Genomic DNA, 15,435 nt, shown 5'->3' with positions numbered 1-15,435 from the left:
CTCCCATTCTAAATATTCTTTCAATATTCGCCAGTAATTTGTATGACAAAAGTTTAGACAAATATTGTTTTAGTCTGACAATTTGGGCCAACTGTTAAGTCATCCAGTTTGCATTTGGCAAACTGAGCTGTTCAACACGTTATGACATCTTTAAGGAGAGAGCATGAATCAGGATGAGGAAGAATTTACATGTAGGCCTCCCCTATCATTTCACTGAAACTAATGTCTCAACCTTTTTCCACAAGATATCTTGACAATGTCAAAAATAATGTGGGGGACAAAAACCCAAACATAGGAATTCAAATAGTGCTCTTAAAACTTGAAAGTTGCTAGAATAAAAGGTGTGTTAGCATGCATTTTCTGAAGGATATGAAGACTGAAACTCAAATATCTGTCATTGTTTAGTGAGTTTAGCCCCCAGTGATTTGCTTGAAACCACAAATTCTATGAGGAATAGCCCAAAAATATGAGGCAAAAATCTGGACAGTCTGTGAAAATCTGGACAGTTGAGAGGTAGAAAGTGTAAGTGCAAGTAGCTATTACTTCAGTGAGATTTTTCAGCAGATCCACTAAAGACGCACATATGCTGGACCATCCACAACACTGTAAGTATTTTTTAGCAAGTGTTGAAACAGGTACGAGGCTAGCAACCCCCTGACATATATGTATATATGGATTCACTTTGAATCATCAAATGTTCAGAACATCGATGTTCTGATTATCGAGACCAGAAAATCGATGTTCAGAACATCGAAGGTTCAAAATGAACCATAAAAACACCAGAAAACTCACAAAAACTATGTTATGCAGGGGGGGCTTTGCCCCCTGCACCCCCCATGTGGGAGGCTGTGCCCCCCACACCTCCCCTACTTTAATATTCCAACTCCAAGATCGCACTACAGTGGGGTAAGGGAAATCTCCCATTTACCGCTATATGCGGTAGCACTAAACGGGAGATTTCCCGTACCCTACCTGCAATGCCAACACTCAGATGGCACACACACACACACACACACACACACAGAACATGCAGGGCACCTTGCTGCCCTGCATACACACCCAACATTCTACAATCTCACTTACCTGTCACTTCCACTTTAAACCTTCGATGTTCTATATATATATATATATATATATATATATATATATATATATATATATATATATATCACAAACAAATGGAAACATGAAGTATAGAAAATAGCACCCCTTACCACCATACAACCTTCACTAAGGTAGTTAGCATTTGAAAATAATGTATTTGATTCATTTTTGACAGACCTCATGGCTTCTTTTTTTTTTTCCATTTTATCCAAGGAGGCAGTGTGCATGATATTGTCAATGGCTGATCAAGAGCCTAGTTTTGTAATGTCACATATGAATGAACCCTGCATTATTTTATCAACCCATCGGTCTGAAAACAGTAAAACACTGCTTACTGACCCTGAAAACCTACATCCTTACCAAAAAGTTTGCAGAATGAGTCAAAGGCCATCCTTTATGCCTGTTGCAGGGAACCTAATTTTCTCCCAAGCTTGGAATCATGAGAAGAATAAGGTAGCAGATTACAAGGAAACATTGTTCCTCTTCCCATAATCAGTTCCACTTCCTCTTTGTTGTTATTAGCATCATCATTTCCATAATTCAGCTCTGACCTTGGCTCAATCAGTTCTTCCTTGTGCTTCTTCAGCTTCAGAAATGTAGATAAGTGGCACTTTAATTTCTTGGGTGTCTTCTTGGACAGTACGGGTTAAAAGCTCAGAAGGCAGGTGGGCTACAACTGACCCTCTCATAAGCTACCATCTCAAAACTCCTAGATAGTTTAGGAGATGCTCTCACACAGACACACACACACACACACACACACACACACACACACACACACACAATTTCCTCTTTTTCAGGAATCTGTATCCCTGAGTATCCAAGATATTCACCAAGAAATGTTTTTCCTCACACAGGTATTTTTATGTCTCTTTTAGCCAGTAGGAGGGAAGCCATATGTCCTCTACTCACTTCCTATGTACAATCAACTTCTTATTAGCTCAAGATAAATGGCTTATGATGTCTGAAAGATTAAGCTAGCTCTATTGTAACATGCATGTTAGACCTCTGTTCTCTACTGTTTTTGGCAGTGAATGGGCATTGCAGGTCATTTTATTATGTTGGCTGTACATGTGATGAAATGTACGTACTCAGTATGGTGGGTGGCATGCAAGTGTAGACACTTGTTTTAAACACTTGACACTTACGTGTTGCAGAAAACCAAAGTATTGCAACCAAGAGCAGTTGCACGCAGTAGCATACCTGCTTTCTATTAAACAATAAGTGTACCACAGAAGTTAGCACAACATTAAGCAATATTAACAAGCTTTTCATCACTTACATTTCTTTAGGTGCTGCATCCTGTGATCACAGTGCTTGTAAAATGAATGCAAATTTTTAATAAATAGCAAAATGCTGTATATTATTTCCCAGCTGTCAGCAGTATCTGTGCAAATATTGTCATTTCTTGAAGCAGCAGTGAAATGTCAGTATCACATTGTCAGCAGAGTCTCCAGACACTCTGTAAAAAGGAAGGATGAGATCCAGGAGGTAGAATGAATAAAAGGAATCTTAATCATACATACACATGTTCAAGCCAAAGCTACGGAACTGGATTTGGCAATTACTGGATAAAGCAATTTGGGGCGAGCTTAGGGAGATTGGGGATGGGTACAGCAACACCAGCTGTCTATCATTTCAACACACAAGCATAAGAGACTATAAAGGATACTCAATGAAGGATTAAAAGCAGACTGAATAATCTCTCATCCTTGAATCCCAGCAATATAAAGCAGCACAGTCAGTGGCTCTCATAAGAATGTGTGAATTTTGAAAGCAGAAGTCCAACCCATAGTAATAAACAGACACTGCTAATATTCATATCTAAGATGCCAGCAAAGCAAAAATAACACAAAGGGTCACATATTTTAATTCACATTAGTCCAGTGAGGAGAGTAAATGGCTGCTGTAGGGTCTTGTGAGTTTTAATTATTTTACTTCATGCTGGCTAAGACTGAAATATTTTCTTTTCTAGTTATTGGCTAGATGATTACTTCATGGAACTCAATAACACCTTCAAGCACCTGTACTTCAACAGATAAGGAAATAAATTTGGCAACAACATGTAATAGCATGCAAAATTTGGTCTGAGAAAAGCAGTGGGGTGAGCAAGTAGTTATAGGAAGCAGTTTAATGGATGATCTATGTTTAAGCCTCAGTGCATACCATTATGTTTAGGCTGACAAGGGAAGTTATATCTGTTTACAGAAATACAGCTGTAACCATCTAGAGGATGTCTGGCTAAATTCAATAACAATATGCAGTCAGTGTATAATCTGTAAGAGAGCAGACTATAAGAGGTGGTATTCGAAAACACTTAGCACGCTGTGCAAACCCTGTTTCTAACAAAGCTGTTCAGTGGACTACAAGTGTCCCATTCAAAGACTTCTGAAACTACAACACTATGAAACCTGGGACTAGTAATTCTGCAGCAATCTACTGAGTAACACCACATGTGTACACAGCAGTCAGGGGGCACTGCTAATGTTAATGAGCCATGTATTCTGACCTAAAGCCTTACCCCATGAACAAATCAGCATGGTAGAATGATTCAAATATAAGCCGTACCATGGTATTTCAGAGCAAGAGGAGTGGGACTGAATTTGCTGCTTTTTCAACATTTGCACACTGCTGTTTATGTAAGCATAGAGGCAGTTAGCACCACAGCAGTTAAGGTGTGTGTGTGTGTGTGTGTGTGTGTGTGTGTGTGTGTGTGTGTGTGTGTGTGTGTGTGTGTGTGTGTGTGTGTGTGTTTCTGTAGGTGCCTGTGCAAAAACAAAATGATGGGCTGGTAGGAGGAACAATAGTGCAGTCATTCCAGCTGTGATTTTGTCCATTTCAGAGATGTGCAAAGAACTCACTAATGAGCTTTTGTTCCGTGTGACTAGCATGTCGCTGAACCACTAGTTAGGTCCATAGCGCTACTATCATGCTCAGCACAGCACTATTAGCACTATGAAGCTAACCTTTCTGAATATTACACTGTGGCTTTTCTTTGTTTACATGTTGCAGAAGTGTAGGCAAGGGAAGATTTAGACTTCATAATACCTTAGAGGAATAAAAAGTCTTTTGATATAAACTTGTTTTTTTTCTGAAAAATAACATACTCACTGTAAAAGGAAGGGGTTATAGTAATGGATGAGCAGCCTTTGTGGATTGTGTTATGTGCATTATGCTCCAAATGTCAAACAAAATAAAGCAGTGAAAACCAAAGACAGACGCACTATTGTATTAAATAAGTGTTAGGAATAAAAATTGCTATTTTCTTATTAACTATTTTTGTTCAATAAAATTGTATTGTTTTATCCTTTATTAGCCACTGCTTTTCATCCCAGCATTAAGCTGGCCAGAGAGTAATGAAAGGACCACTTTGACAATATGTTTCTTGTGGTACTAGTCTTTATTAAAGAGTTCAGCCAGTAGATGTCTGCAACCCATATGAGCCTCAGTAAACCTTCTTAACCTCTTTGACAGCTTGGATTTGACTGATAGTTACACCAGACTCAGGCTGGGAGGTGCATGTGAAATCACAGATGTCTGCAACCCATATGAGCCTCAGTAAACCTTCTTAACCTCTTTGACAGCTTGGATTTGACTGATAGTTACACCAGACTCAGGCTGGGAGGTGCATGTGAAATCATGACTGGTACAGAAAATGATCCCCATCTTACATGAAGTTGCAAATCATCCTGGAGGAGATGTTGGTTACTGTAGCTATTAAAATAGCTATTAAAACTTTCAATAAATATCTATCACAGGGGGTCTCGAAATGGTGACAGGCAATGCCATGGCTGCATATCTTGTATTGTACATAATCAAAAGACTGATGTGGTGTCATCATTATCAAGTTATGTATGATGTGCCACTAAATTGTAGAGGTTAGTGCTATCTCTAAACCTCATCCTTCTACTCAGAGAGCAAAATTATTATAATATGAGTGATGGAGGATTTTTGTGGACCCACATAATAAAGGAGTAGTTTCCTAAGTATAAAATCACACAGTAGATGCTTTCCTTGGGCGTGTAAATAGTCACATGCCTGTACATTTACATTTAATATGCTGATACTTTAGGGGCTGCAAAGACAGGCACATGTAACATTGCATCATATTTGCAATAGGAGTGGATCCAGAAACAGGTAGGGCAGATCATACTGTGACGGCTTTTTGCTAATCCTTCCCATGACACATGTGCAATGACTGCTTGTACTAGAACATTCTGACACTGGTTAGATGTCAGCTTTAATCTTTGTTCATTTCCAGCATTTGATACATAAGTCTGGAAAAATCCTTTGTGCTTTGGCCTTTTTGTGTATTCACTGCTACTGCAATTGTAAAAATATACACTACCACAGAAAATATGCACTACAGAAGTTTAGCTGGCAAGCTTTTGAAGATCATATATATTTTTTCCTCTACACCCTATTTCATTCTGTCTGGCTGTCCCAGTGTCCTATTCCATTGCTGGGCCTACCTGCTCTTCCTTCCTCCCTCACTGCTTTGGACTAATCCAACTGACCTGAGGCTGGAGTGGATCTTAAAGGTATGATGGGGGGTGCCAGTAAATGCTTCTGCTTGCTGAGGACAGCTTATTATGTCCTACCGTTAATTCCCTGCCCCCCACTACTGCATTCGTCATCAGTCCCCAAGGGCTACTCCCTTTTGTGGACCACATCTCCCCTCGGAGAGCATCTCTAACTAATGCTGTCCTCCCAGATGAGCTCTCCCATCCCACAGTCTAGCTTATCTGAGCTATAGTTAGGGTTTTATCCCTCTGTGCCATGGCACTAGCTCTGAAGATCATGTTTTAAGAATAATTGAAGATCAAATGTAGGACTCCAGATCTTCTTGTAGATAAATAGTAGCAAGGGTATGATAAAAAATATAACGTTCACGAGATCACTTCAAGGATACCTCCCAAAAAAGAAAGAAAAAAAAAAACACAAACCAACCAAAACCAAAACCCTGTTCATAGCAGCCTCTTGCCTCTCTTTTAAGTAAATGACATCATAAATCAGCTTCTGCGTTTATTTATTTCTTGGAAGTGCTTGATCTGCCTGCATGTATCCTTTCTTTACTTCTGCAGTAAATCTATTTTCTGGGGAAAGTAACATGAGATCAAATTGCCACATACACAATGTTAAGCAATAGCATCTTAAACAAATAAAATAAATTTGGATACTTAGTGAAAATGTATATGCTATATGTATTATGACACTGTCTATAAGACAGTTCTAATGCCTGGTAAATAATCCTGGGATTCAGAAAGGCTTATCACTCTGTGGAAGTCTTAACCCCAAAGCTTTCCATGCTGTGATAAGGCAGAGTGATTCACAGACTACTCTCAAACTGCACTGGTATGCAGGCATGGCCTGTAGTGAGGAAAGCACTCTTGTTAGGAATGCTGCATACAAATACCATAGTCCACAGGAGATGCTAATATAAATCAGTCAAGTGCTCTCCCCCAGAAATGGCAATATCACCACAATAACACAGTACAGTGATACAAAAAATTGCTCTACTGACTTATTTTGTACACAAGGAAGAAAAAGTGCATGCTGTTTTTTGATAGCGTGCACCCATTCACTCATGTGGAATGAGTGAATGTACTTTGACTAAGGAATGGGGTCTATTCCCATCATGGTATTAGAAACCCTAAAGACTTGGAGAAATTTAAAAAAAAGTGGAATGTACTGTGGTCCATAGCATAACTACAGTACCATGGAGTTGTCCATGTGTGTGTTTGTGTGTGTGTGTGTGTGTGTGTGTGTGTGTGTGTGTGTGTGTGTGTGTGTGTGTGTGTGTGTGTGTGTGTGTGTACATATATGTGAGTGCTTATCCATCAAGGCATGATTGCATCTGCTTGGATGTATGTGTAGATATTTGTCTGGGTGATCACTCTGTGGAAGGTGAATATACTGAAGGTCTCATGCGTGTGTGTGTGTGTCTGCGTGTCTGTGTGTGTGTGTGTGTCTGTGTGAGACTGTGCATGTGTGTGGATCTGTCAGTGAGTGGTTCCAAGAGCATGAGCATGTCTGTTGGAGCTTGTTTTTAGCTATCTTTCCACATGGGTGTTTGTGTGTGTGTGTCTCTGAATCACAGATTATCACTGTCACACAAACTTGCAGACCCACGTTGGCCAATTAGCACTGCCAGTGATAATCTTTCTAGGATAAATACTTTAAACCAAAATCAGCAGTAGTCAGTAAATTTAACATTTATTTATCAAAATATATCATTTAATGCTACTTTATAAATTAGATGCATTTATTTAGAATACTATTTTGAAAGGTAAAATGAGCATCTGAATGGTTATTCTTCTAACTACATTTTGCTTTAAAAATAAATGTTTCCCATAATCAAAGTTCTGGCACACACCATATCCTTCAGTACAACTTTTCATCATTCAGAATATATATTCTTAGATTCAAGAAGGCTTACCTTGATGTGATACCTTATCTTGGAAAGTTTCAGCATTGCATTAAACCTTTCCAATTCATATACCATTATTTTGCTGAGGATTTTTCCCATTGTGGGGACCTCAGCATGGATAGCAGTGTTGCAGACAAAGGCACAGGCAAATGTGGCAGTCTAGGGAAGCAGCTTATTCTAACTGGCCATGTGTCTCCTCCACAAATGTCCATGGCTCTCAGTTTGTGTGGCCAAGTAAAATATTATTCTAAGAGTAAAAAGTAACTACTGTCAAAACATGGCAGCCACCCATTCAGTCCTATGGGAGCACTAACAATGCAGGTAAGTTCAATAAAGATATGATGGTGGGAGTACATTAGTGTGTGTAAGTGTATGTGTCTGCAGGGCATGAATGTGTGTGTGTGTGTGTGTGTGTGTGTGTGTGTGTGTGTGTGTGTGTGTGTGTGTGTGTGTGTGTGTGTTAGTGTGTGCATGCAAGTGTTCAGTAAGTGTTTCCATGAATGTAATCAAGTATGGGAGTCTTGTTTGTGGATGAGTGGATGCGAGTGTGTATGTTGGTGTGTCTGAGAGAGTGTGTGTTTGTGTGTGTGTGCTTGCACAGGCATGTATAAATGATTGTATGCATGTGCGCATGTGGGGGGGGGTGCCTTGGCTAACGTGATGCATGTGCCCCTGGGGAAAGCACTAGTGTGGTCTAATCTGACAGTGATGGTGTTCAGCTCAGAGACATGACAATGAGCCAGTAAGGAGGTCTTTCTCATTGTGGCTGTACCTATCTCTGAATCACATTTTCTGGTTGCCACACAAATTTACCAGCCAATGTTGGACAATTAAGTGGTCAGAATTTTACTGAATCCTAGGGATAGACTTTGTCATGGTATTTGATTTGATGTTCATGACTGAAATAATCAAATCCAGAATGTCAAAACAGAAGTGTGAATTCTGACAATTGTCTGTTGTATAGGTTTATAGGTATATACTAAGCTAACAGCCATCAGGGCCTTTATAAACTTAGCAGTGCAGTCCAACCCAATTATGTCCCTATGTATCATGGGCATTTATTAGGATGGGGTATGTTAGTTAAGAAGTTTCTAGAGGTTATGTGGGGGGGGGGTTAATTTGGGCACTACTGTCTGCCTCTGTCAGAGACATGAATTTCTGAGTTCCTATCCATTGGAACAGGTTACGCTTAAATAGGGTTAGGAATGGACTCTGCTTCATGTGGATGGGGTGCCTGTTCCAAAATCCTCTGAGACAGATATCTGTCTCATCAACATGTCTTATTTATGTCACAAGCAAAATTTAAATCCTTGGATCTAGTGTTTCTGATGCAGTTCATTTTGCGGGATGTGAAAAGGTCCGTCAGAGCTGGAGCCAAGGATGCCTTGTATGCCAGGCATAGATCACCTCTCAGTAACCAGTAGGAGAAAGAGTATAGAGATAGTGCTCTAAGATGATCCATATGGGACAATGTGTTTATACCCTGGTTTCTCCTAGTAAGGATCCTTTGTGGGAGATCCAAATGTTACTTATGTCTGGTCAAGTACATGCCAAAGGGGGTATTATACTCAATGATGCATCTGACAAGGGTCAAATAAAGTAGTATTATGACTTCCTTGGACCTGGATGCCATGCTGTTACTTATAAGCTGGGCAACAGAATGATTTTCTTGCTACTTTGGCCACATTACTGTTTACATATATATTTCCAGATCCCTGACTACCAGGTTAGCTCTTAAGAGTGTCTTATCAATGTGGTAATTAGCTTGGGTGGATGTTTTCCCAAAAGGCACTGTTCTGCACTTCTCGGCATTGAGTTTTAGTCCATGACTCTGGCATCAGCCATTTGTCTGTGTTAAACCCTCTTATAAAATGTTTGTGTCATGGTGGTAATCTATGATAGCTCACAATTTGCAGTCATCCCTTGACATTAGCCTTCACCTCTGAGAAGTAGATGTCAAATAGTAGCAGTCCCAGCACAAAGGCCGGAGGTACCCCATTGGTGACCAGTCTCTTAATGGAGATGGTATAACAAATCCTGACTTCCTGGGTCCTGGCTGTGAGCTAGCAGGCAATCCAGCAAGTTAATTAGGAGTTTATTCCCAGTTCAGAGAGTTTTTTCAACTATATCCAAGTAAGGCATTGTATTGAACACCTTATCCAAGTCCAGGTAGGTGGCATACACCATTTTTCCCTCATCCTTTGCCTTGGTGACCTCAAAGAAGCCCACCAGGTTTACTAGGCATGTCCCATGACAAAGCCAGACTGGGCTGAGTCCAGTGTCCTATGTTTTTGTTGATCATTTCCATGATAATTCATTCCATGGCTTTGCATATTAGATTAGTCAGAATAATATGTTTGTAGTTTCTGGGGTAAGTTGATGGTCCACCTTTGTGACGTGGGATAACCAGTGCAGTCCTCCATTCTCAAGGCATAAAGCGTGTTTTGAGGCTATAGCTGAAAAGTGACTCAAGTGGTCCTGATAGGTCGTGTTTCAAGCTATTTAGGAAGCATCCTGGGATATTGTGGTGGCCCATTGAGGCTGTGTTTCTGGCCTTAGCAAGCACCACCAGGACTTGATCCCTGTTAAATAGTTGGGGGGGTATGCTAGTAGGTATTTCTTGGGTGGAGGCAGAGGGTATTAGAGCACTAAAGTTTGAGCTGAATTTGTCAGCCAGCAAACGTACTATGTTGCTGTGCTCAGTGAAGGTGGCACCAATGGCCACCAGTTCAGCACACTGGTGTGTACTGCCTTTGAGGTTTTGGACATAGCTGTAAAAGGCCTTGTAGTTGTCTTTAGCCTGTAATGCTATATTGACTTCATAACTGGCCTTGTTATACTTAGTTTTCTTACTTTACTGTTCAGTTTAATTAGAGAGCTCCTATCATTGTGGGAGTTGCTCTTCCTGATTTTATCCATGACTTTTTTTCCTTTCATTATATACCCTATTAAGGTTAGGATTCCACCAGTGCTGTTTGCTTTTAGAGTTTGTTTTGGGCTTACTTCTAGTAGGTACAGCAGCCTCTAGACAGCCATTTACGTGATTGTACAGGGTCTCTGTGAACAATTTCTCATAGGCTGCTGTGAACGTGGGGTTGGGAGGAGCAATGAATTTTGACAAACTATCGATTAATATGATGCAGTTTGCATTTGAATAGTTCCTAACTGTTTACAGGGTTTGCTGGGGTTACTTACTTGAGTTTTTTTTAAGGAGATAGCTTTGTGGTCTGACCTCACCAATGAGGATGTGACACTGGAGAGTGCAGCAATATCCCATACTGGTGAGTACCAGGTCCTGTATGTTTGAACTTCTGGTGGGTGTTCGCACTATCTGGCAAAGGGTCTTTGTGTTGATAATGTCTAGGAATCATTGTGCCTGCAAGTATGAGACAGTGAATGTTTCCCAGTCTATAGAAGGGTAGTTAAATTCTCCCATGAACAGGGTATTTGGTTTAATGGTGAGTGTCTGCAGTAGGTCTGGATACGAGTTGTGGGATTCTAGGGACATAGAGAGTGACCTATAGCTTGTTAGGCTATGGTATGAGACTTTGCAATGATTTGCATGTGGATAAATTCCAGGACATCATCCTGTTTAACCAACATAGAGTTATGCTTGTTGCTAAAATAGAGTGAGACTCCTCCACCCTGTGTCTCTGCCTATGCAGCTGATGGTGTAAATGTGTGGAAGCACTGAAATCCTGCACTGCTGGCATACTTTTTTGGCTTTAAACCAGGTGTAAGAAACAGCAGAGATATCTATATTCTCCAGACTAAGGAGAGCTTGTAGGGTGTGGAGTTTCTTATTTAGGCACCTAGCACTGAGCAGTAACACCTTTAGATTACTTTGGGTTTTATTTGCTATGTTGGCATTACCTAAAAAAGGCTCTAAGAGGATGAATAAAGTTTTAGCCAATATTTGGAAGCCTTAGGGGGCAGGTGCAGACTGTTCTTTGCAAAATAATGCAGTTTACTAACCATGTCCTCCCATCCTGACAAATACTGAATCCCCCTGGAAAGACACTATGCCAATTATTGTAGTCAATCATCTTTTGTTCATACTGTGGCATCATCCTTGCTGAAGGTAGAATATTGCTCAATGCAAGGCAAGCACCTGCCTGAGACAAATATTTATAGATCTCAACAATATCTCTCTTCATATAGTCCAGGGAAATTCATCTCAGGTCATTAACAGCTACACAGACTATGATAGAATCATACTGGTATCTGTAGTGTAGTGATTCAAGTGTGTGGGTAACTTGTCAGATCCTGGCTTCAGATAAGCAGCTGACCATTATCTTCTCCTTGTTTAGTCTTGTGAGTGCGGTATCTGTGTGTCGTACAATGGAGGCCTCTAGGACAAGACTCATGGGTAATGTGTTGGCTTACATTATGGGCTTTGCTCTTGAGACTCCATTGGGTGTAGGCATATGTGTGGTGTTTGGTTTTGCTTTTGGTGAGTGCTTTAGAGATTGCTGAGGATAGGCATTGCCTTTTATAGGCTTAGGAGGTCTTTGAAGTTTGGTAAGACTGCGTTGTAGTGCCTATATATAGGTTGGTCTATTTCTGTGGTGGACACTACGTGTGGTGGAAGTAGTGTTTGTATCCTTGACAACTTTATTTATATACAAGATTTTTTCTCCTGTAAAATGTATGTGCATCTCTGGCATACTGTGTTTGTTTCTTTAAAGATTAAATGGTTGTCTGTGAACATGAGACAATTGATACTTTATCTCAGATTGTCCATATCTACCAACCTGGCTAGGGAGACAAAGAAATTGCATATCCATGTTGTCTGGGCCTGTATTTGGGTGGGCTGCTGTAGGTCATGGACTGGGTTATACAGAGGTCTCCTTGAATGGTCTCTGGGGTTTGTCACTACACTAGGTTAAATCATGCTAAGATCTGATAGTAGTGCTCTTTAATGTGTTGGAGATATTTTGCAATATGAGAGGTTTACTCAAGTGCAATACTGGTTTGCTGAGTAAGCACATGGTATTATGGATATATGCAAGATAATGGATGGAAAAGAGCCTGAATAGGTTACACAACCGACAAGTGCATTGAAAAAGGGGAGGGACTTTGGAAATCAGATTACCATAAGGGGTAGAAGCCACAGACACAGACTTTTAAAACCACAACAAGAGAAGTACGGGAAGATTTGGGAAAAATTCAAACTGGTGCTCTAGTCCTATGTTTAGAATTTCAGAAACATTTAGCTTAATGTCTGAGTGGGGAGTGAGGCAGACCCAAGAAACAGGGTCAAAACCAGTATCAAGGTAAACAGAAAGGCACTGGAATGCAACTTTAAGCAGGTGTATACAGCTATAAAAAAGTTCTGAAGCACAAATCCTGGAGCAGAATTCACAATACTACCACTACTGCAATCTTACCACAGACTAGGGTGCCAGACTATGCAGAAATTTACCAGTAATGCTGTAATAAATGACTAAATTAGGTAATTCTATCTTTGTAAACAGAACTGCAGTATAATGTGTACACAATGCTAAAATCTTGCAGTAATACACAACCTTCACACAACTACAAATGAAGATGCAAGACTAAGGTCCCAGAACAAACTGAAAAAAGTGCAAACAGATAACTTTCTTTGGCTAAAGCATGAACAAAAAGCAGAGACGTACAAACAGGTATCATTGCACACAGCTTTATAAGTGCAACTTGAAATATTTCAACAGAATTTACATATAAAGTTTTGTTTATTTCCAGTTTAATGAAAAGCTTGTATCTCATACCTCTTAGAGTCTTGAACAAACGACCGTGGGTGGATGTAGCTCTGTGTTAAGTGTAGCAAACTTGCTGCAGAGGGATCCAATCAAATAAAGCCAGTATTAGAGATCTACTTCTATGGTTAGAATTTCAGAAACTTTTAGCTTAATGTCTGAGTCAGGGGTGATGATGGACGTACTGATTTACTATGTTTCAAATGAAATATGTGGTGTGCTTATCATGGTAGGCAGAAGGGAACTGTATCTTAGTCTGTATATTTATTTAAGGTGGGATTCTTGGATAGACTCCCATAACACTATTTTTATTAGTACTATTTACTTGTGCTGTTATGTATTTCATTGTTGTATATCACACGTGTGCTTTCTCATTTTTGTTTTTTATTGCTTGTGTTTACTGATTTATCCTTTAGTGTTTTTGCTGATGATACTTGGTATCATAATTCTTTGATGTTCATCAGTATCACTAATTTAGTAGACTAAGCTATGTGGGTTTTATCCTGCCCAGAATATAACCGACAGCCAGTCTTCAGAAGTCTCTGGCTCCCCTCCACATTGAAGCCCAAGCTGTCGCAGCTTGTGTGCCAGTAGGAGACAAAAACAGCCTGGGTGTGAAAGTACTGAAGTACTTTGCCTTCCTTCAGTGAGTATCTCTGGGATACACAAAGGATCAATGGTCAGCTCCATTTCTTCTTTCTGGCAAGATAAGTCCCTACTGGGGGACCCTTCCACACGATATATATATATATATATATATATATATATATATATATATATATATATATGTGTGTGTGTGTGTGTGTGTATATATATATATATATATATATATATATATATATATGTGTGTGTGTGTGTGTGTGTGTGTGTGTATATATATATATATAGATATATATATATATATATATGTGTGTGTGTGTGTGTGTGTGTGTGTAATCTATATATATAGATATATATATATATATATATATATATATATTCATATACATATACATATATGTGTGTGTGTGTGTGTGTGTGTGTGTGTATGTATGGATATATATATATATATATATATATATATATATATATATATATATATATATATATATATATATATATATATATATATATATACTTGCCTTCTTAGAAACAAAGCAGTTCAAGGCAAAAACCATGGAGATGTAAAAAACATAGTAAAAGCCGTATATCCTTAGTAAAATACAAATACAAACTGTGATAAGCGCTTTCGGGTGTTTACAGCCCATTATCAGATCTATCAATAAAAAGCAACATTGATAATCTTGTTGAACTTGAAGAAGCAGCATGGATTTGGAGGCTACAAGCACAAAAATCCCCCGGCCTTAATACCAATTACCCACTCAAACCAGACTTAAAAAGGAGGAGACTAAAGAGACAGTTGTAAGATATTGAAGAGTGCCGTTTAAATCTTAATCAGTTCAAGAGTTGAGATTGCCTCCTGGCTGGTTAATTTTGTGGCTTAAAGTATCATGAATGAAATGGAATCTAATAATACTACTTTATGTTGATCTAAAAACAAATATTTTGACATGATGCCAGAAAGACTCTGATAAATGTAATTGGACTTAATGAAATACTTTTTACCATCAACTATCTGCCCAATTTCAATTTTTAATTGGGCTCTCAAGATATTGATAGCTAATCATCTCCTTACGGCATATTTAGGAAGTTAGAAATGTAATATGTGACCTCTCTGAAGGATTGTACAAATCTAATGAACCTCTATGTGATTTGAAAAGATGTGAAGCACTTGTTGCAATGTATAAATGCTTTGGTTTCATTTGAATGACTTGACTTCTAAATATAGTTTTTATGCAGATACAGAGGGATTATTTGTTTTGAGACAGCTGATTACTGTCAGTGGATGAAGTATGAGGCTATGCTCAGTTTATTGGCTCCAGTGCAACTTCCTTATACCAATTGTTAAGCTGATTCTTCCCAACCAATGAATGGGTGGTTTAGACATAATCAACCAATTACCTTTTGTGGCAGTATAAGCACTATGACACATAATATTTTCATCATTACTGATGTCACTGTCCTATATAAGTTATAATTACTTAAATAAGAACTTTTACTTAGCTTAGACGTTGCCCGTTCGATTCTCAGTTAGAGCGTCTTCTGTGTGGCGACATGCGTGAA

The 15,435-nt window shown here is 39.2% G+C and overlaps 1 protein-coding gene across 1 annotated transcript in view; it reads left to right on the top strand.

The window, feature by feature from the left end:
• The window catches only part of DEUP1 (deuterosome assembly protein 1), a 427,064-nt gene that overhangs the window by 369,465 nt on the left and 42,164 nt on the right, over positions 1–15,435 (top strand). The window lies entirely within an intron of this gene.

This window comes from Protopterus annectens, chromosome 5.part0 (genome assembly GCF_019279795.1).
Source record: "Protopterus annectens isolate FY-2018-M chromosome 5.part0, PAN1.0, whole genome shotgun sequence".
NCBI classification, from domain to species: Eukaryota; Metazoa; Chordata; order Ceratodontiformes; family Protopteridae; genus Protopterus; species Protopterus annectens.
This window is presented reverse-complemented; position numbering and strand designations above follow the sequence as displayed.